We start from the raw sequence: 22,711 nt of genomic DNA, 5'->3' as shown, positions 1-22,711 counted from the left end.
GGTGGCCGGCCAGGAGAGCTTCATCCTGAGACAGCCCTCATCAGTCCGCCTTGGGATGCCTGGGGCAGCTGTGGGTCTCAGGCTGGGTGGGTGCCTTCCAGATCCACCAGCACCATGTCCTCAGAAGTTCAGCTCTACACACTGGAAGGAGGTGTGTCCGAGAGGGTGTAAGTGAAAGGAATCGGTCCTTTATCTTCACCCTCTACACCAGCAGTTCTCAACCTGTGGGTCATGACCCCTTTGAGGGGTCACACATCAGATATCCTGCATATCAGATATTTACATTACAATTCCTAACAGTAGCAAAATTACAGTTATATGAAGTAGCAACAAGATAATTTTATGGTGGGGGGGTCACCACGGCATGAGGAACTGTATTAAAGGGTCACAGCATTAGGAAGGTTGAGAACCACTGCTCTACACTGTCTTAAGGAACAGCTGTTTAAAATAGCAGCTGGGGGTGTCTGCAGCTGTGACTGAGCCCTCACTCCAGGTGACAGCCTTGTTATAGATACAGAGAAGACTTTAAGGTCCTCACACAATGTAGGGGACCTGGCCACACCCAAGGCATCGGAACTCCTCCTCCTCCTCCTCTTCCTCCTCCTCCTCCTGTGAGTCCTTCATCCAGGCTCAAGAACCACAGCTGAAGGACACCAAGGAAAGACACTGTGACAATGTGGGGAACCAGCCATTCCTGTCATCACTGTGTTCTGGGTCCCCCTGGATAAGGTCTTTCACTTAGACCTTGGCAAAGCTGGTGGGTGGAGCTGGGTGCTTTCCTCACACCTCTGCAGACATCTCTTCGGAGGAGAAGGCCCTGAAAGGCAGAAGCCTGATGTTGCGGGGCCCAGCTTGCCTCTCCACTTTCTTGTCATTATAGAACAGCACATGGTGCTGTCCAGCAGTCAGCAGGGCTGGGGAGCCCCAGGCCCCTCCCACCCTGTTCTTCTGCTCTGTTTAACGTTGTGCATCTGCAGGTCAGTGATGGTGCAGGGAGGGGACAGAGTCATGGCTCCCGTTGCTAACATGTGCCCACGACCCCGCTACCCTCTGAAGAGGACAGGAATGACCAGCAACCACACATCTGGATGAGTCAGGCGCACTGGCACCACAGCGGACCAGGAGGAAACACCCACATCAGTCTCTGGAAGTACAGGCTGATGCACACCTGGGGTGCTTTCTCTCCGCCGAGTGACTCACCAAAAAGTTTTCTTTTTGTGCTACCAAAACTTGTGTATTATTTGGGCACACGCCAGGTATTGGGTTAGGAACATCTAAAAATAAGCCCTCACCACTGGCTCCCAGTATGGCAAGGACTTGTGCCTCTACAATGAGGTCACAAGACTCTGAGCTCCGTCCCTCCTCCCCACACTGCCGAGGCCAAAGTGTCCTCAACTATACAGAAATCCAAGGGACATTCCTAAGAAGCAGGAGTGGGCGTGGCCTTGGTAGAAGTAGACGCCCATGTCCTCAACTGGCAGAGGGCAAGTTGACCCTGGTACTCTGAGGGCACCTCAAGGCTGGACACAGCCCTATAAGGAGCTCCTGGTCAGGACCAAGCAACAGCACCAAGAATAGCCTCAGCTGGCCTTCGGACGGACCGGCGCCAGGGTCCCAAGGAGGGCGCCAGGACAGCCAGACGGGCTGGTCAGGCCCTTGGTGCCTGTTTCCTTCCTGCTGACTGCCCAGCATGGCTCCCTGAGGCTGGGGGCTGGGGCACACAGCAGGGCAACTGCTGGCCACAGATGCCAGGCCAGATGCCATGCTGACCAGCTTCAACACACACAATCACCCTTGTTCATGCTCCGAAGCTCTCACACCCTCCCCCCTCTTCCTGATGCAGGTGGCCCCTCCCTCACACCCAGCTCCTTTTTGTCTGCCTTGTGCCCCAGAGGATCCGTGTCTGGCTGTGCCCTTTGACCCTGACCTGACTCAGAAATGAGTCATGAAAACCCTGCTGTCTGGAATCCGTGGGACTTCAGGGCCACCTCCCATCCGAATGACCCCGGGGGGCAGTGGGCAGCCACCTCTAAATGGGATCCTGTTATTCAGCATGGAAGAAAGCCAGGGCATAAGTGTGGCCTGCTGGGTCCCAGAGCAGGAAGCAGAGGAGAGCAGGGCAAGACCTGTGAGGTTGAAAGACAGAGGGGGTAGGGGATTGCTGTAGGGCCCAGCCTCTCCTCCTGCACACTAGGGCCATGATAGTCTAAGGCAGAGAGAGCCTGGGTCAGCTATCCTTGGAAGGTAGTACACCTTCCCCATGCCCTGCTCTTTGGCCCTCCAAAGAGCAGGATGAGGACAACATCCCTCCCCAAACCACTCCAGGGTGGAGAGGCACTGTGGACCTGTTTCTCTCTCTCTCTGACTTGAACATCACATCTTACAGCTGAGTGAGAGACAGGCAAAGTGAGCGCAGGTCACTACCACTCTCATAGTACACAGGGGTACTCACATTGGTCCCCTAGGGTTTGGGCACTGGAGTCAATCCCAGTCCGGCCACTGTGGGAAGATTAATCCCCACACTAGGTATAAGCTAGAGATGGGAAGGTGGCTCTGGGGACAGTGGGGACACAGTGTCTGGTGTAGGGACCCCTGCTGCTGGAGTACTGAGCAGAGACTGTTTCTCCTTGTAGAGAAGGCTGAATGGAGCAGGGGCTGTTGAAGAGGCCTGGGGACCAGGGACATGGACATGGGCTTAGTGTCTTATGAGGGAAGGAGTGCTGGGCCCACAGGCTGTTGCTCTCAGGCATTTTCAAGTCCCTTGATCCCAGGCATGTGGCTCTAGCATCCTGGAGAGGGGGTACATCCCCTCGAAGGCTGTGGAGACCTGCATGCCTCCTCTCCAGGGCATTACTCCCAGGGGAGATGGGCCCTCTCTAGTCTGACCTTCAGTGAGGTAGAGGGTGGCTCAGCTTGGAACCTGTGACCCCGAACTGAACAGGCTGGAGGTGGTTGTCTCAGCATCACTGGCATTGGGGACATTCACATTCTGCCCGCTTCTTCCTTTTTTTCTGAATCTGAGACACCAATGATGTCACAGGTGAGTGACCTGACTTGGGAACACAAAAGGCTCCACAGACACGGAGGATGGAGAACCCTATACTGAGTTGGACTGTAGGGAGAACGTCCCAGGGCTCATCGAAGTCCACACAACTGATGTTAAGACCACATGGGGATGGGGACAACACCCCTCCCCAAACCACTCCAGGGTGGAGAGGCACTGTGGACCTGTTTCTCTCTCTCTCTGACTTGAACATCACATCTTACAGCTGAGTGAGAGACAGGCAAAGTGAGCGCAGGTCACTACCACTCTCGTAGGCACGTGGGGCGCCATTTATACAGCCTCATTTGATGCAGTGCTAAGATATGAACAGCTGTTAAAGGAGGGCCAAAGAGCAACCCAGGTATCTGGGGGCTCTGGGCAGGAATGAGATCTTGGACCACAGTCTGGACCTGGAGATCAGTGGCTGGGCTTTCGCAGGAGCCGTCCTGACTGTGGAGTTTCTGTCAGGCACAATCAGGAACGCTGTGGTCAGACTCTGAAGATTTTTCACACAGCGTGCAGCCCTTGCCGGGGCATCCTAGGTCTGTGTGGGCAGGATCTTTACATTCGGAAAACACCTAGAGGTGGGTGGGGACCAACTCAGCTCTCCGGGGCAATGGGAGAGAGACCTGGCAACCAGCAGAGGTGGTGTAAGCACAGAGCCTGCTGCACAGCCCCACCCCCGCCGCACCACAGAGCCTAACAGTACTGTGGCTGGAAGCAGCAGGTTCACCCTTGCTGGCACACAGTCTATGTGTCTGGACAAACGTTGGATGACATATATCTACCATTACTACCCCTTGTGTACCATCCACACAATCCCACCCCACCTCCAGAACCCCAGCATCTCCAGATCTTCTCACTGTCCCAAGTCTCGCCATTTGCAGAGTGTCACACTGTGAGAATCCTACAGCCCCGAAGCCCTTCGGGCTGGTTCACTTAACAACATGCATTTAGGGCTCCCCTGACTTCTTGAGGCTTGATGGCACATTTCTTTCCAGCGCTGAATGAGTGTTGTTACCTGGGTGTGCCCATGTGTTCAGCCATTCACTAATTACAGGGCAGCTCTGTTGCTGCCTAGCTTGGCAGTTAGGAACTTGGCTGCTGAGCACATCTACGCAGAGGTTGCCTGGGAATACCTCTTCAGGTCTTGTGGATAACTACCCAGAGTGCATTTTTGGGGTGTCTGGGAAGTCTGGTGAGCTTTCAAGAACCTGCCCAGCTGTCTTCCATGGCTACTGTGACCTTTGGCCTCCTCGCCAGTGATGAGGGAGAGAGAGTTCCTTTGCTCGCTAGCCTGGCCAGCTCTTGGTGACATCGGTGTAGGGAACTTGGCACCTCTGATTATGGAAAGTGATATCTCACTGACTTATTTGCATTACCCTGATGTTACCGAAAGTGGAGCCCCCTTTCCTCTTCTCATGTGAAGCCTCCGCCCTACTGAGGAGGAAGTGTTTGGGCCTTCGGGACCTTCTTAAAATCATGTGATTCATTTTCTTATTGTTGGGTCTTAACAGTTCTTGGCATATTTGGGGTATCGTGTGTCATTGGCAAAGATTTTTTTCTCCAAGCCTGCCTTGGCTACTTATTCTCTGACCAACGTCTTCTGTGGAATAGAAGTTTTGTTTAGACTTACGTTTTGTTTTTATTTATATACATGTGTATGTGGCTGTGGCTGTGTATATATGCCTGCATGTGGCTGCCCTTGGAGGCCAGAAGAGGATGCTAGATCCCCTGGAGCCAGAGTTACAAGTGGTTATGAACCACTGTTCTAATTTGCTTCCTATTTCTGTAATAAAATACTGACCAGAAGCAATCTGGGGAGGAAAAGAAAGATAGGAAAATCCTATCTGACATTTTCAGGTCACACTCCATCATTAGAGAGATCAGGGCTGGAGCTCAGGGCAGGAACTGAAGCAGAGGCCATGAGGAATGCTGCTTGCTGGCTTGCTCCCCAAGGCTTGCTCAGGTTATTTTCTTATACACCCCAGGACCACCTGCTGGGGGCCACAGTGATCTGGATCCTCCCACATCCATCATTAATCAAGAAAATGCCCCATCGACCTTCCTCCAGGTCAAGCTGATGGAGGCATCTTCTCAATCGAGGTTCTCTCTTCCGAGATGACTCTAGCTTGTGTCAAGTTGACAGAAAACTAAAGAGCACATCCATCATATGGGTACTGGGGACCACACTCAGGTCCTCTGCAATAACCATATCTCCAGTCACAGAACAGAAGCTTTTAATGTTAGCAAGGCCTGGCCAACCATCTCCTTAGTGGAGCATGCCTTCTGTGCTGTGTCTAAAAAGCCACCACCACTCCAAAGCCATTTGAGACTTCTACTGTGTGACAATCTAGGTGAGTATTAGTTTTGCATCTTACATTTAGATCTGTAACCCAAATAGAGTTAATTTTCAGCTAAGATTGATGGGTGTGTGTGTGTGTAGCCCATCTGTTCCAGTGTTACCGACTGGAATAGCGGTCCTACCCCAGCCTTCCCAATTGAATGAGGTCCACAGTATTGGTGAGGAAAATGGCCCCTAAGTCATCACCTTATCAAATTCAAGCGTCTTCCAAACATCTGACACATGGCTGAAAGTAATATCCAACCAGTTCCCAGAGATCCAGGGGCCTGCCAAGTGGACATGTGAAACCATTCCCTGGACCTTGCTTCTGGCTGGGTATCCTGACCTATCTGCCAACTCTCTAGCCACAGTGGACATATCCTCTGTGGTGCTCACCTCCTCAGTCATCTTCAGCACCCCAGTTCTTCCTCCTGTGAGTAACCACAAATCTCTAAGGACTTGAATAGAGTCATCCTTCATGTGTGGATTAGCCTGGGGGGTTGGGGGCGGGGACTGGCATCCCCACAGTTTTGAGTGTGGTTCACCTCTAGGCTCCGCTACGAGTCCTGTGTTCTTCCTAGGCCCACCCCAAGAGTTCAAAAAAGGACCTCATGCAATGCCATCACACAAGGCAGAGGTAGGGCTGGGGTTCGGAGTGAGCAAGGCTGGGGTCTCAGTTGTAGGCTGGTTGGATGCAGAGTCCCTGGAGCAGAGACCTGCACACTGTTCCCACATACTTCAGGGTGAGGTACAGCTCCTGACTGCCTCTGGACACCGGCGTCTAGGATCTCAACTCGGCCCTACCTGCTCACCTAGCTTGTATGGTGATCAGTTGACAGAGACAATGAGCCCTGGAATGAAGGCTGTGATGGATGCAAAAGCCCTTGTGTAGCTTCTGGGCTTCAGGGTTTGAGCCTCATGGGCAGAATATTCTAAGAGTGACCTGGATCTTACTGCTGGCCGAGCTCAGGAGCAAACCATCCCAGCTGCATGGGTTTCCCAGGGGACCTAGCCATCAGCCTCCCTGGAGTTTGAGCTGGCTTGCTCCACCCTCCAGAAATTGGAGCCTCCTGCCCTGAGCAAGACCCAGTGTCCACAGCAGACCAGCAGCTGATGGACATCTATTTATTTTGGCCAAAAGAGTTTTTTCGGGAAATGAGAAGTGGACATGATTGTTTAGTCTCCCATCTCTCTGCTGGCTCTGGGAAAGGTCAGGGTGCCCAACTATGAATTGGGGTCAGTGGGCTGTGAGAAGAAAACCTCTGTCCCTGGGGCCACCCGCTGAGCTCTGAAGGCATGTTTTCTTCCTCCTTTACTTTGGGAAGGACCCAGAACTCAGATGTCCAGATGATTTCTGTCAACCTCACATTGACATGGCTAAACACAGCGGCCCTCCCTTACCTGGCTCTCTCCAACCTGCTGGATATCCCACGCCCCGCCCCCCCCCCCCCCCCCCCCCCCCCCGCACACTTATGCTCATATTGTCACGTGGCCCATGACTCAGTTTGCATTCCCACCCCCACTGGGGCAATAAGATACCATGAAAATCAACAAAGGAAGAAAGGGTTAATTCTGCCGACACTTCAAGGGTGCACACCATGGTGGGAGGGCAGAAGGAACCAGCTGCTCACATTGCATCCACAGTCAGGAAGCAGAGTGATGGCGGCCAGCACTCAGCTCCCTTTCTCTGTGTACGCAGTCCAGGATCCCAGCCAGGGAGTGGTGCCACCCACAGTGGGCAGGCCTTCCCAGTTCAATTAACATAATTCCCCTACCAGCATGCCCAGAGGCCCAGTCACACAAATTATGACAGCCTGCAATGTCTCCTCCTCTCCTTCACCTGTAGACATGCAGAGAGTGCCTGACAGTGGGCACACAGGAGAAGAACTGCGTGAGTGTGCACAGGTCAGTGGACACATGGCTATAGGTAGGCACGTGCGTGGGTGCTGACTGCGCATGTGTGTGCGGGTGTATGCATGTGCACACACATGTTCTTAGGGAATCGCCATCACCCAGGCCAGTGCCTCACGGGCATCTGGTCGTGTCCTCATCCAGGGCCAGCCCCTTCCACCACTGTCACTGAGAGGCCCAGCACACTGGGAGTGTCTTCACTGACCACTAAGTGGCCTTGAGGAAGAGGAATGGTTGGTCCTGGTGTCCCCAGGGCTGTCATGAAAAAGTGTCACACTGTGGAGGGAAGTCTCCAAGGTTTTTCCCTCTGGTCTACAGGCCAGGCCTGAGTTCTGCTGTCACAGGTTATATCTACCTCCCTCTTTCAGAGCCCAGAAGGTCCTGGGGTCCAATATTGGGGTCACACCACTTTAAACTCTGCCTTTGTATAGAACTTCTTGGTCTGATTTCTTCCCATCTCCTTTACAAGAACACAGCGGTGTCAAGTAGGTACTGCCTGGACAGTACCAATGATCCATCAGCACAGAGCCTCACTGACCACATCTATAAAGACCCCTCTCTAAGAAGGAGCCAATAGTGGATCGTTGCGAATGTAAATAGGTAAGAAGAAACCACGCCTTTCAGGCCACACGGCTGAGCACAGAGGCACTCTCTCTCCTCACCGGCATGCACAGAGAGAGCTGGAGAGGGCTGCTGAGGTCCGTAAGGAACTTTGGCTAGTACCCACAGACATCAGAGAAAGGGGAATAGAGACCAGCCAGCCATTGCTCACTGTGAGCCTAAGATCCCTTTGAGCCTCCCAACCACAGTGAGCCATGGGCCAGCAGGTGTCTTCTGCTCTGCCTTCTGAGAGCCTGTGCCTGCTGGTCTGCTGAAGGCCGTCCCTGAGAACACAGGTCCGCTTCATGTTGCAGCCACTCAGAACCGTGATTTCACAATCCTCCAGTGTTTACAGTGGTCTCTTTCCATGGCCTCAGCACACTGTAAACACTCAGGACCCAGCTCTCGGCTGCGTAATTGTGGTTTGGGAGTACAGTTCCAACAACGCACTCCCAGAGCCACGACGTCCGCGGTGCTGATGAACCATGGGCAGCCCCCTGCTTCGCTGTTCTCAGCAGCAGCCGTGGGGCTGTCCTCTTGTTGGGCCTCTAAACCATTACAGACGTCTCCTTAGGGAGAAGGAGCCGAGCTGGCCAAAGGGTGGCTATGGAGAAGGGCAGGAAGCTCCCCAAGTCATGTCCATGTCAAGTCTATGTCCTCTCTGATATGGCAGCTCTCAGCAGGGCTGGCTTTTCATGTGCATGTGTGCAAATGTTCTCAGAGACAAGTGTGCAAATCCCAGAATTCTGTATACAGCACTTCTGTATGTTTCTAAAGTGTTCGTGTGTGCTCACACGTGTGCCTGGAATTTTTGTGCATGCACTTGTGTGTTCCTGGAGTATGTGTGCCGGTGTGTTCATTTGTGTTTACACACACACATACACACACACACACACACACACACACACGTGTGTGTGTGTGTGTGTGCTCATGAACTCTGCCTACATTTCTTTTGTCTCCTTCACCCACCTACCTCCTAAGGCCAGCTCTGCCTGTTGCCAGTGGAAGTCAGTGAAGGCCAAAGCTATGTGTTCTGGCACCAGGGCCAGTCTTAGGCTACTGGCATGTGAGGGCTGCCTGTTCCTAAACCCAACTCAGTGGCTAGTCTGGTGAGCAGGCCCCCCCCCTCCACACACACACCCAGCCCAGACGCTTCCCCTGCAGTGAATGTCAAATGTCAAATGCAGCCTGCGGGACATGGTTCCCACATTTCCTCATGTCTCAGAACAGCCAAGACCAGGCTCGAGGGCACGTGATGGGCAAGCACAATGGTCCTTTGTATACATGGGTATCTGTAGCCGCAGCCCAAGGAACGCAGATGGGTTGTCCGGCTGCCTGGCTGCCCCCGAGGACAGGGCTTTCCCGCTTGCTGCCTCAATGCCCAAGGCATATCCTGCCAATCCCCTGAGCTTTGTCTTGGACGATTGGGGGCAGGGGACACCGCCTGCAGGGGAGGCCACTCTCCTCATAGAACATTTTCAGGCCAACATATTCATAAATAGAATAATTTGCAATGACTGCTCAAAGACACTGCAACAGTCAGAAGTGGGTCACAGAAGCTGGTGCTGGCCGAGCTGAGCCCCAGGCCTGAGCTGGGCGGAAGCGAAAGCAACCGCAGAACAGAGCGGCAGGGCCCTGCGTCTTCATGGCCTCTGAGGATGGTGGCCCGGGTTCCGCTGAGTGCAGAATAAGCCTTACCCTGCAGGTGCCCTGAGACCCTGGGAGGTAGGAGGGTCCTTCAGCCTGCTCTGTCACCCAACCAATACTGCCCCTCACCCCTCCTCCCCAAGGTGTCCCCTCTCCATGAGAGACCTGGCCTTGGTTTTAGAGAAAGTCCCCCTCCTTCTTCCCACATAGTCAGGAAGGGAGTCCAGTGGGCAAGGTTACCAGAAATCGGAAGAAAAAAAAAAGGTATGGCCTGTAGGGATGCTGTATCCAGGGTGAAGCCCAGGGCCCTGAGACGGTTGCGTTGGTGCTGTGAGCAGGTGTGTTGGTTACCCTTTCCTTGCTATGACAAAATATAGGTGAAGGTACCACTTACGGGAAGAAAGGTTTGTTTTGGCTAGGTCTATCACAGCAGAAAAGGCATAGCAACAGGCAGCCACCTCCTTCCTGGGTGGCAGGAGCTTGCGGGATGGCTTGTTCCTCACATCTCAGTGGGTTTGGAAGCAGAAGGCTAAGCCTATAGAGAGGTAGGGCTAGAGCCCTCAAGACCCCTCCTCTCCCCGCAGTGACTCACTTCCACAGCGAGGCTCCACTTTCTAAAGGCTCCACAATCCCAAATAACATCATCAGCTGGGGAACAAGAATTCAGAACTTGAGCCTGTGGGGGGAGCATTTCACACTCACACAGTAGCAGGTCAGCAAACCTGTGGGAGCTGGGGACAGAGGTGCAGCTGCCAGAGGAGGGCGGGCGGGGCAGTGAGTCCTGAGGTCTTGGAGGCATCGGTGGGAACCCACTGGTTTAAAAATAAAACAGACACGACCGTCTGTAGCTGGAAGTACACTCATGTGTTCTCAAAGAGGGAAGTGTGTATGTCCATGATGTATGCATACATATGTGTGTTCTCAAACAGGGAAGTATGTGCTTTATGTGTACATATGTCTGTGTATTCCCAAAAAGAGTTTATAGGTATATGCTGGGTGAGCGTGTGTGTTCTTGAACTCTGTCTGCCATAGTTCAGTGCACACCTCTATCCAGAACTCAGTCTCTATCACCAACCACCAACAGGACCAGGGCTGGGCAAGCCACTAATTCTAGAGCTGGAGCTGCTGCGGATGAGCCTGGAATACCTTGCAATAAGGAAGAAAGCAAGGGCATGATAGGTTAAAAAAACAAGCAAACAAACAAATAAAAACTGTCAAAAGACACAGGAACCAGGGGCTGGAGAGATGGCTCAGCAGTTAAGAGCATTGGCTGCTCTTCCAGAGGACAGGGGTTTGATTCCCAGCACCCATATGGTAGCTCACAATCATATAACCCCAGTTCTAAGAGATCTAATGCCCTCTTCTGGCTTCTGTGGGCACTGCATGGATATGGTGCAGAATATACACCGGCAGAACACCATAAACATTAAAAAAATAAACAAATCCAGGTTGAAAAGATACAGAAACCTAGCTGGGTGGTGGTGACTCACACCTTTAATTTCAGCACTCAGGAGGCAAAGGCAGGTGGATCTCTGGTTCAAGGCCAACCTGGTCTACAGAGTGAGTTCCAGGTCAGCCAGGGTTGTTACACAGAGAAACCCTGTTAAGTTAAAAAAAAAAAAAAAAAAAAAAAGACACAGAAACCTGTGGTTTCTACAGGATCTCTCCTGGGGTCAAGGTCGAGCAGTCAGATAAAGGAAACAAACACAGAAGTCAGTGGCAGATGCCAGATCGCTTCATACAGTGGAACCCCACACGTCTATTGATAGAAATAAATGTAATTAGTGAAATGAGCAGGAGGCTCACCCCACACTCAAGTTCCAGCTGGGAAACACACAGTGGGCCTAGAACATCCCCCACTGCAGTCACGGAAGCACCTACCTGCCTGGACGGGAAGCCACCAACAGGTGAGACCCTGTCGGGGAGGGATTTGTACCACCTGGTTCACAGAAGCCATTACTCCCACAGGGCGAGCTCCTTACAGAGGGAGAGATTTCTGCAGACAACACATTAACTAGGCAGTCAAGAGCCACATTCAGAGGTGGTCACAGACACTGGCCTGACAGGTGAGCCAGCACCCGAAGCATCTGGGTTTAATCATGAAACAGACCCAGCAGGGGATGCCTGACTGCTCAGCACTGTCCAGGTCACAGCAGTCTAGAGAAGTCACAGGAGCTGTCCCCAGTGAGCACAATGAAGAGACATAATACAGCCTGGCAAGGGTTGCTGGGGTTCTTCAGACAACTGGCTGACTTGAATGGCATCACATTCACACCATCTCTGCAGCCCCATGTCTTCACTGGTCCTGAGTCAACTTTAAAGTCAGCCAAGTCAGCTGGGCGCATACCTTTGATCCCAGCACCTGGGAGGAAGAGGCAGGTGGATCTCTGAGTTGGAGGCCAGCCTGGTCTACCGAGCAAGTTCCAGGACAGTCAGGGTTACACAGAGAAACCCTGTCTCCAAAAGCTATAAACAAACAAACAAATACATAAAGTCAGCCAGGTCTCATGGAAGGAACCATATTATCAGAAATGGATGAAGCTCAAGGTACGTTCACCCTGAGGCAGATCCCTCTAGCTGCAACATCAGAGATACTATCCTTGTCTGATAAATTACGGTGGGACAGGCCTGGGACAGACAGACAGTCCTATGCCCAAAGGAAGGAACAGGAAAGAAGAAAGGGGCTGCAGGTCCCCAGTGACCCCAAACCCAGTGGGTCCAACTCCATGGGATCTGAAGGCAGACAATACTGAAGACTCCTTGTCCTGCAATACGGCTGGGCTCCCAAGGCTGACAGAGACAGCCTAAATTGCAGTTCTTACAGACTGGTGTTTTGTGTCTGAGGCATTCCCAGGCTGGCCTTGCACACCGATGGATCTGTAGACCTGGGGTCTCTGAGAGGGGGTGAGGTCTGCCCATAGCTCCCCTAAGCATTGTCCCAGTGGGGCATGTGTATGGCCCTTCCCTGGGCCCCAGGGCTTCATGGTTTCCAAGTGGAAGCGGCTGCACCCACACAGCTTTTAGGGCCCCCAAATCTGCTGAGTTGGCCTCACCTGGACACTGTTGAGACCCCCACACTTGAGCCCCCATGAGAACCCAGCGGCTGATCCTGTGTCTGGACACCTCAAAGGCCGGTGGCCATCAGAGCTGTCTCTTAGCCCGTGAGTGTAGCAGGTGTGGGGGCCACTTCTCACACCCCTGCAGCTGCTGGGACATCTTTACTCACAGAGAGCCTGCCTCTCCCAGCATCCCCTGGCAGCAGGCACTAGCTGCTGCAATTTCCCTGAAGCTGAACAACTGGAGACTTTTCCAGGAGCTTGGGGACCCCAGGATTAGTGAAAACCAGGTTGACTGCAGGTCTGGACCTCCAGAGGCCCTGAACACAAGCTTCCAGGGTAGAGGTGTGGGGTTGTCTCCTGAAGTGGGAAGAAACACCAAGTGCTGTAGAGATGGAACTGTCGGATACAACGGCATAGAAACCAAATTACACCTGCAGGGGGACCACACCGACAACCTCTCAGCCCCAAGCCTTCCCCTCGGTCTGTCCCTTGTGACGCACAGCAGGCTGGGTGGGACCCCTCCTGTACCACATGAGGCAGGATGCTGGAGGCTGGACCAGGGCCAAGTGCTGAGCCGACAGCAGCTGATCCACCTCTGGCCAGGCCCCAGGATGAGAGACAACATCTGGGGAACGCTCTAGGCTTACAAGAAGGGAAAGAAAAGCCAGTGGCCTTCAGGGCTGCAGGCCCAGCTGAACCTTCCCCTCACGCCTGCTTCCTCTGATGAAAGCCACAGCTGCTTTCCCTCCAAGCTGGCCAGTGGGGACCACATACTCTCGGGCTATGAGGCTAGCATCTAGAGACTGTCGCCAGGGCTGATGAGGCGGCAATTTTCTGTGAAGAGCTGGTATGCTTTTTTTCTGAGTAAGGGGTGGCTTAAGGGGCTGCCTCTGTGCTGGCAGAGAAGGATGTGGGGCGCTGGGGGGTCGGGGCGGGGGAAGCATGGCAGGCACAGAGAACAGCAAAAGGCAGAGGAGTTGAATTCAAAGGGGGCAGATGTATAGTGGGTGACTCTCTGGGACCAGAGCCAGCCCTCAGGTGGCCAGATGAGGGAGGATGGGATCTGATCATAACTGATGGGATGTTGGGCAGCTGTCCTGACCCCAGGGCACCAGGTGGGATGAGATATTGGGAGTGGGAGAGCAGTGGGGGTGTCGGAGCAGAGCAGCTCCAGGCACTGGCCAGCCCCAGCCACCCGCCCCGTGTTTGCTAAGCTCAGAGCCTATCTTCTGGCTTCTGGAGTCTAAGATGGAAAAACCGCAGTTTGTGAAGAACGTCGGTTAGATGATGAATTGACATTCCATCCCTGGGAACTGTGTGTGGCTCCCGGAACCCCAGCTGTGGGAAATCTCACTCAGACCTGGTGCTGTAGTGCAGAGAGAGGGGATGGGGACCACACAGCCCTGTGACCCAAACTCCCAATGGGTGCTGCTGGGCACCTGGGCACAGACCTCTACCCTACAAGGTGGTATAAAGTCTGGATTCCAGCCCCAGCTTGGGCTAACAGCGCCTGGTTGTTTCAGACCCCTGTGTGCCTTCAAATGAGTGACCGTCCAGTCTAGCATCCTCTGCCTCCTGCGCTCCATGAAACTCATCTGCTTTTGTCAGTGGAGAATGTTCTGCCAGCTTCCCATGAGTGCAGGAGGGGAACCGACAGGGATGGGGAAATGGAGAAAGCAGCAAGGAGAGGAAGAGAAGCATCAGAGGCCCCAGATTTCATTTCTCTCCCTTTTGGCTATTTGCCTCTAAACTTCAGAACGTTCTAGCCCAAGTCTTTGCGTTCACTACTTTCTGTGGCAGCCCAAAGCCCCTGAGAGCACAGAGACATGGCCACCCTACAGCAGTGTCAGCTCTGCCTGGGCCTTGACATGCTGCTGTAATCTTGGTATTTCAGTATTCCGTATTTAACATGTATTCCACTATGGTGTGAACTGGCATTCTGTGTTCTTGCCTTGGAGTTTTGCTTCTAAGCCCTTAGGAAATATTGCCCACAGGAGACAATCTTGTGCTAAGGTCTCTTTGAGGCCAGAAACACACACACACACACACACACACACACACACACACACACACACACACAAAACCTTAAATATATATATATATATATATATATATACATATATAAAACTTTACATTTTCTTTTAAAATTATTTTTATTGTCTATAAGGTGGATGATGTATGTATTCCTATACACATGTGCAGGTGTATATATATGCATGTATGAAGGCCATGTTTATGTTTATGCATATGTATGTATGTATGTATGTATGTATATTTTATCCACTCAGGAACCCTGATTAATACACTAGTTGTGGACGGGGGACCCAAGAGGACGGCCAAAGCCCAGTGTTAGCCTCAGTTCTACTATATCCCCTGGAAGATTTGGCATTATCCATGCAGGCTGAGCCCTAAAAGCTCTACAGCTAACCACCAAGGGGAGCAAAGGCTGCTCCTTTCTCCTGAACCTCAGGCGGATGCTGGACCCAAACTATGTATGTGTCCATCGAGGGCTCACTCTGAGGCCTCCTTTGCGAGGCCCCTGGGCCGCTCGCTGCATGGATAGCTCAGCCCCGGGAGGAACCGCATCCTCTTGCACAGCAGGGACCAGAGCCGCTGGCTCCGTCTAGCACTCAGGGAAAGATTAAACTTGTTTTGTAGTTTCACGTATCAGGGAAAGTTGAGTAAAGAAGATAACGACAACAAGACAGAAACAGGGAAGCTCTCCGTCTAATGTCAGGGGTGCCAAGAAAGTCATCAGAGCTTCACCCTTAGAGGGGGGCCAGGCTGTGAGGTTTTACGTGTGACATGCCTAACTCCTAGGAATAATCTCTGTTATGGAGACAGCGTAACCATGGCATGGGCAGATCCAGCATGAAAATAAGAACCATGCCAAAGACCTAAGTGAAGGGCAAGCTGGAGCCACTTCTGAAGACTCCGTAGCATCTCGAAGCCAACGTTCAAGTCGTCCCCCAGGGTCGGCACAGCACTAAACTCCTGGGAGGGCAGGTTCTGGAACTCCGTGACTGGTTCTAGATGGGAGGGGAAGGTGGGAGGTCTGCAGGGAAGGATTAAAGGGCAGAAGGGACTTACTGTGCAGTTGCTGTCCTGTGTCATCATGCAAGAGACCACAGAGGCCAGACACAGAACCAAGTGCCCAGGGGACCCCACCGTGCGCTGCCGATGGCATGTGGTGGCACCATAAAGTGGAGTTAGAAGGACACAGGTAGGCTAGGGAAGTGGAAGTGGGTTTCCTGAGATGGCTGTTTCTTGTTCCTAGAACTCACTTGGAGGAAAACCATCAGGAAGGCATGGGGGTGGGTATCTCAACAGGACCAACAGGGGGAAGGGGAGGACCCAGGGGCCCTATAAGACACCCAAGCCAGGGTCTGTTTAATAGACATCCAGCCTTAGGCGTCTCCCATCCCGAATGTATGAAGCGGTTACTCTTCCCTTCTCTGTGACTTGCTGTTGTCTTTTTCAGTTGTTTAACTCTGCTTGTGAGAGGGAATGAACCCGAGACAATTACCAGCTCCGCTGTTACACTTCAAAGGCACGGTGGGGGTGGGGGTGGGGGAGCAAAGATATGGCTCAGTGGGTAGGGTGCCTGTCTCGCATGCACAAAGCCCTGGGTTCAGTCTCCAGGTGTGGCGGCATGTCCCCGTAACCCCAGCACGTCAGAGGTAGGGGTGGGAAGGATCAGACATTCGAGGTCACCCTCAGCTACATAAGGAGTTGGAGGCCAGCTTGGGATACATGAGACACTATCTGAAACAAACAAACGAAAGTTTTCCAATAAATGTTGTGACACTGGCTGTACTTGGAAAGAGAACATAAATCCCACTTCACACAGCCCTGAGAGTAAATGAAGGGCATTTTCTGGCCTGTGGGAATCTCTAAGACACACATGCGCACACACACCCCCCCCCCCCCCCCCCCCACACACACCCTGCACAGGTCTACATTCTGGGTGGGATGAAGCTCCTGCTAAGGCCCGAAGCTAGCCATGTTTAGATCTAGGGAACACAGGGGCATAACCATGCAGCACGGAGTGGTATCTGAGCCAACCCCTGCTGTGGGTCAGACTACAGACACGCTTACGGTTTCCCAACCAGGTGGACAGCTCACCTCTGGACACCAGACCTTAGAGCCCGCCCCACCCTGCAAATGCCAGCATCAGCTGTGTGAGTCCTGCGGCTCCTACAGAGGGCTCCACGGCATCTGCCCACAGACCAGACAAATACCGCATTTCTCCATCCACAGTCTGTTTCATGTTCGGCTCTGTGAGGTAGGGAGGTTGGCCCTTCCGAGTCCCCAGCCGGGCATGCATTCTAAGTTGGCTCCAGCCTGTGTAAGTTTTAAGTGTTGGTTCTGGAACTCTGGGGACAGTGGGACGTGGGTGTCTTCCTACGTTTGTGTCCCCTGTGCTAGTCTTCAAGCCATCTCTAAAGCCTACCCCCCTCCCTGGATCTTTTAGGGAGAGGAACTCAGCATGTCGCTGCAGGCTCTGCAGTCTTTGTTAGACCTGCATGCAGCCTCCAGCTATGGAGCCCCCCCCCCCCCCCCCCCCCCCCGGGTTGCGTGCAACAGTGATCCTACAGTGGAACTGGAGGTTCCTTATGAATCAGAAAAGCTCTTCTATGCCTCATTCTAAGGAAGCCGGGCCTCCACCCAGCCTGCCTGTCGGCATCTCCCTACATTGCCATCGAGGGGGAGAACACAGTCCTTGAGCCTGGTCCTCCAAACACAGCAGCCAGCTTGTTTAAATAAAGCAACTTACGCACTTGGTGACATTTGCCAGTGTTTGGAACCCAGATAGGCCCGTGGGGTGGATTCTCACAGCCCTGAGCAACTCCAGTCTTCCCCAGGAAAATGTTCTCTAGCCCACTAGCTCCTGGAGACTACCCACAGGAAGGCTAGATTTCCTCTGTGGGGAACAGTGTCCCATAGCTTTCTCCAGCTGGGCTGAGGCAGAGGCCTTCAGGATAAGGGGGAACCCCAAATGCAGGGGAACCTCTGGGTCCGTAGCATAACTGTTAATAATAGTCCAGCTCTCGAGGGCCTACCCTGAAGCATAAGATCTACATTCCATGCCGCACTTTGACCCCTCCCCCACTCCAAGGGAACCCCCATGCATGGTCACACCTTGGGCATCTGATGGCACGGTTTCACAGGCACCTCCCCAGCTACAGAGCACACTGGGCCATCTCTGAGGGCTCCCTTGGCAGGCAGTCCCAAGCTCCTTTGAGAAACCCTTCTGAGCATGGCCTGTAGCCATAGATACAAAACCCGGAACTCCCTGCCCTGCTGGTGACTCACAAAGCAGTCACCTCCCAGCACATTTCCAGCGACAAAGCCAGGATTTTATTACCCCAGAGTTATGATGAGTGAGGGGGTGGAATTCCACACGAAGGCCCCAAACTTCAACCCGTGGATCCTGGTAACTGACTTGATAAACAGAAAAGCAGGGCTGGTACATGCGTGTCTATGCCCCCAGACACCAGTTCCCAGCATCTGGATTCTTGGTCTGTGGCCAGTCCATCGCTCCCATCGCCAAGCTCCCTTTACTGGCTGGGGGAAGCTTCCCTGTCTTCCACGGGCAGCAGCTCAACCTTTGACCTACTTCATAACTGTGGTGTGGTCTCTGAAAGTATTACAATGAAGTTCCTAAGATGCCTTCCCCACCCCTCTGCCCTTACCTTCTTGTGGTTGGTCCTGGGTGGCTACTAATTTGGCCCCTACTGCATACCTCTCAGCCCACTCATATAGTTCCTCTTGGGTATCTGTGCACACGGCTTCAACATGGTAACAACTGCAGGGCTATCTCCAAGCACAGCAGGCGGGCAGCCTCTTTCTGTGGAGTCCCACGTCCCCACCTCCACCCCCATCCTTGCACTGTGGCGTCCCAGTTTCTACAGGGGACTGTTCTAACAGAGCATTGCATGGCTGCTGGGGGCAGCAAGCCCAGGACCTGTTCCACCTAGAGGCTCTGTTCTCTCAAGGGTGGGGAATGGGGTGCTTATACTGACATTTGTGATGTCTGTGGGAGACAGATGAAGTCTGGAGTCCCAAGGGGCGTGTGAAAACTTTGGGCATTTCTAAGTGCGTCCTGTGACCTACAAGATGTACTTGCCTAGGCTGAGGGCCAAGTGGGGCGTCCCTCCCTCTTAGTCCTGTCTTTATGGGAAGCCTGAGAGGTCAGGCGCCAGCTGCATGGAGGACCAAGGCCTGCTCTTGGGGTTCTCTAGGGACAAGACTGGGTGGCCTGGACCCCTTTTATTAAGTTTTGGACTCAGTCCTGGTCTGACCACCCACTCTTCCCACTGTGCCGGAGGGGCCCCCCAGTATTTCCCAACTCCCCTTGAATAGCAGCAGAAGCTTCCAGAGAAGAGCTCTCTTGCCCTCTTGTGGTCGCATCGCTGAGGTGAGGTACAGCAATATTTCAATGAGCTCCCTGCTCTCCAGGCATCAAGAAGGTACCTTCAGCAGCGTTACTACAGACAGAGGTAAAAGGAAGCCGCTTCCAGCTAGTCCTTCCTGGGGCTTTTTCTTTCTCTTTCTCTCTTTCTTTCTCTTTTTTCTTTTCTTTTTTGTTAGGTGGGTTCTGTTTTGTTTGAGACAGGGTCTCACGTATCCCAGGCTGGCCTGTAACTCATTACACAGCCAAGGGTGATCTTGAACTTCTGATCCTCCTGCCTCAATCTCCAAAGTGCTAGGGTTACATACGTGCTCCACCACACCCTGTCTCGTGCAGCTCTGGGACGGAACCGGGACCTCAAAGGTGTTCGGTTGAGATTTATCTCTAGTCCCCCCACAATGAGGGTAAGGACTAGGTACTAAACCATCAAGGTTCACATATGAAAATAGCTAGTTTGCAGAGTGAATGTGGATGCCCTTCCTCACCTGGCCTTCATCTAAGGCACTGAGCATGTGCGGGGGGGGGGGGGGGGGGGGGGGACGGGGACCAAATGCAGACAAGGGAGCAATACAAATGGGGCTGACAGATTGACAGGTGCTGTGTAAGTGTCCTATAAAGGCTCATGGGCCGTGTCTTGGAATTATTACTGCTATGATCAAACACCATGACCAAAGGTAACTTGGGGAGGACAGGGTTTATTTGGCTTACACTTCCATATCACTATTTATCACTGAGGGAAGTCAGGACAGGAACTCAAACAGGAGCTGAAGCAGAGGCCATGGAGGGGTGCTGCTTACTGGCTGGCTCCCCATGGCTTGCTCAGCCTGCTTTCTTTTTTTGTTTTGTTTTTTCTTCAAGACAGGGTTTCTCTGTGTTGCTTTGAAGCCTGTCCTGGAACTCACTCTGTAGACCAGGCTGGCCTCGAATTCACAGAGATCTGCCTCTGCCTCCTGAGTGCTGGGATTAAAGGTGTGTGCCACCATCACCTGGCTCAGCCTGCTCTCTTATAGAACCCAGGACCACTAGCCCAGGGATGGCACCACCCACAACGGGCCAGGCCCACCCCCATCAAACACTAAATAATAAAATGCTCTACGGCACAGGCTGTATGGCTCAGGGCCCTCTGAGGTCCTTCCTTGGCTCACTGGCCTGCCCCCAGCATCAGGAGTGCTTCCTCCTTTCTTTTTCTTTTTTTTTTTTGTTTTTTTTGTTTTTTTCAAGACAGGGTTTCTCTGTGTAGCTTTGCGCCTTTCCTGGAATTCGCTTTGGAGACCAGGCTGGCCTCGAACTCACAGAGATCCACCTGCCTCTGCCTCCCGAGTGCTGGGATTAAAGGCGTGCGCCACCACCGCCCGGCGCTTCCTCCTTTCTTATAAGTTCTTTTTTTGTTTTTCTGTTTCTAACCATGTGTCCCTAGTGCAGTCCTTTGCCCTGGGACACAGCAGTTGGCAATGGGGTGACCTCTGAACTCAGATTCACGGCCTGGGACTAAGCAAACCGAGCATGCTTTTTCTTTTTCTTATCTCTTTTTCAAAAGCCTAAGCATGCTTTCCCTAAGACCCTAGGCTCCCCGCCCCCCTCTTTCTCCAGCCCCAACCCCCTTTCCAGCATGCAGCTGCTTGCCAATCTCCAGAGTAGACGGCACAGCTTCCTCTCTTCCTCTTCCCCATCTCCCTCCTCTGGGCAGCAGCCAAGATTTTAAGCTTACCTTCCCTGTTATTTTTCTTAAACCCCAATAAAAAACGTTCTCAATCTTCTTCCAGGTCCATTTAAAAACTTGTATTCTAGAGACTAAGAACTCAAAAGGGGACCTCAGTTTCCCCTACAACACCTGGGCTTTTTGTCTTAATGAAAACTCAAATTTCTCAAGGGCATAATAATCCAGGGGGCACAATCATGAACTCCCCAAGGCCAAAGAGGCTGGGAGCATAAAGAAAGAGAGGAAATGGAGGCACACACCAACATGGAGAGCCTCTACACACCTCATCTGTTCTGGGAAGAAACAGGCACAGGAACATGGAGGACCCCTGAATGGGCAAGGCAGGCCAGGCCATCTGTCCCAGAATCACAGGACTTTGGAATGGACTCAGGCCTGCTGGTGGTGATGTGGGGCCCATGGCCTCCAGGCTGTAGACACAGGGCTGTTTTTCACAAGGGGTCCCCAGAGTCACCTGCTGTAAGGATGACGAGTCCACTGTGAACAGGAACGGGTCCTTGGGTGGAACCAGTGAGCCCGGACGGATCCCCACGTGTTAGAGGCAGAACCACTGCCACCCTGGCCTGCTTAGCTACCGTGCTCAGCCAGGCTCTGAGTCCTGGTCTGGGGGCACTTTTGTGGCTCTCAAGAAAGATTGGCTTCCATGTGGGTCATTCCCAACACACCAGTGCCAGGCAGCAGGAAAGTGCATCCCACAGCCCCCACTCAGATTATTAGAGCAGCTGTCTGCCCTCAGAATCAGCTGCCCCTCTGCAGTGAGCAGGCCCAGGCACGAGAACCTTGATGTGGAGCTATTACTGGTAGCTGGGTATTTCCAGGTTCTTGGCCTCTTAGTTCAGGAACTGAAATAAAAGCCCACGTCTGTAGCATGAATATTAAAGAGTCTTATTAATAAAATCAAACCTGAGGCCAGGTATTGGGGTGAACGCTAGAAGATCAGAGAAGCAGAACAAGCCACAGCTACCTCACCTCGCCAGTTCCTCAGCTGATCCTGTTTTCTCAGACTGGAAGCCTCTGAGTCCTTATCCAAATGGATCTCAGCTGAACTGCTTCTTGAAAGCCTGAAAGCTTAACCAGCCAAATGCTTCTAGTTTCTGGTCTTTACGCCTTATATATCTTTCTGCTTTCTGACATCACTCCCTGGGATTAAAGGCTCACTTCTTGGGATTAAAGGCGTGAGTCACCATGCCTGGCTGTATCCTTGAACAGATGGATTTCTGTCTCTGGAATGCTAGGATTAAAGGCGTGTGCTACCACTGCCTATCCTCTATGTTTAATATTGTGGCTGTTCTGTTCTCTGACTCCAGATAAGTTTATTAGCGTGCACAATATTTTGGGGAACACAATACCACCACACATGTCAGTTTACAAAAATAATAAGAAAAGCATTTAAAGCAAAATTATGTCCATGCATTCAAATCCAGTTCAGGCCAGATGGGTCCTCTTCCTCATACCAGGGTGTCCTGGAAATACATTTAAATAGTGTCTTAGCTCCTCTTCTGTTGCTGTGATAAGACACCATGAACGAGGAAACATAAAAGAATGAGTCTGTTTGGGGCTGATGGTTTCACAGTGTTTGATTCCATGACTATCATGGCAGCAGAGCAGGGTAGCAGGCAGTAAGGCATGGTGCGGGAGCAGTTGAGAGCTAGAGCCAACGTGAATGGCATAGGCTCTCAAACCTCAAAGCCCGCCCTCAGTGACACACCTTCTTCAACAAGGCTACCCTGTGGTGGTACTGTGTTCCCCAAAATATTGTGCACCCTAATAAACTTATCTGGGGTCAGAGACAGAGCAGCCACTAGATACAAAGGCTAGAAAATGGTGGCACTCACACCTTTAATCCTAGCAATCCAGAGGCAGAAATCCATCTGCTCAAGGATACAGCCAAGCATGGTGACTCACGCCTTTAATCCCAGGGAGTGAGGCAGAAAGCAGAAAGATATATAAGGCGTGAGGACCAGAAACTAGAAGC

The 22,711-nt window shown here is 52.5% G+C and overlaps 1 long non-coding RNA gene across 2 annotated transcripts in view; it reads right to left on the bottom strand.

The window, feature by feature from the left end:
• The window catches only part of LOC128114534 (uncharacterized), a 72,929-nt gene that overhangs the window by 47,933 nt on the left and 2,285 nt on the right, over positions 1 to 22,711 (bottom strand). The window lies entirely within an intron of this gene.

The sequence above is a fragment of the Peromyscus californicus genome, unplaced genomic scaffold (genome assembly GCF_007827085.1).
Source record: "Peromyscus californicus insignis strain IS unplaced genomic scaffold, ASM782708v3 Scaffold_19__1_contigs__length_69161282, whole genome shotgun sequence".
Taxonomy (NCBI): Eukaryota; Metazoa; Chordata; class Mammalia; order Rodentia; family Cricetidae; genus Peromyscus; species Peromyscus californicus.
Note: the sequence above shows the minus strand (reverse complement) of the source record. Positions and strands in the feature narration are given on the sequence as shown.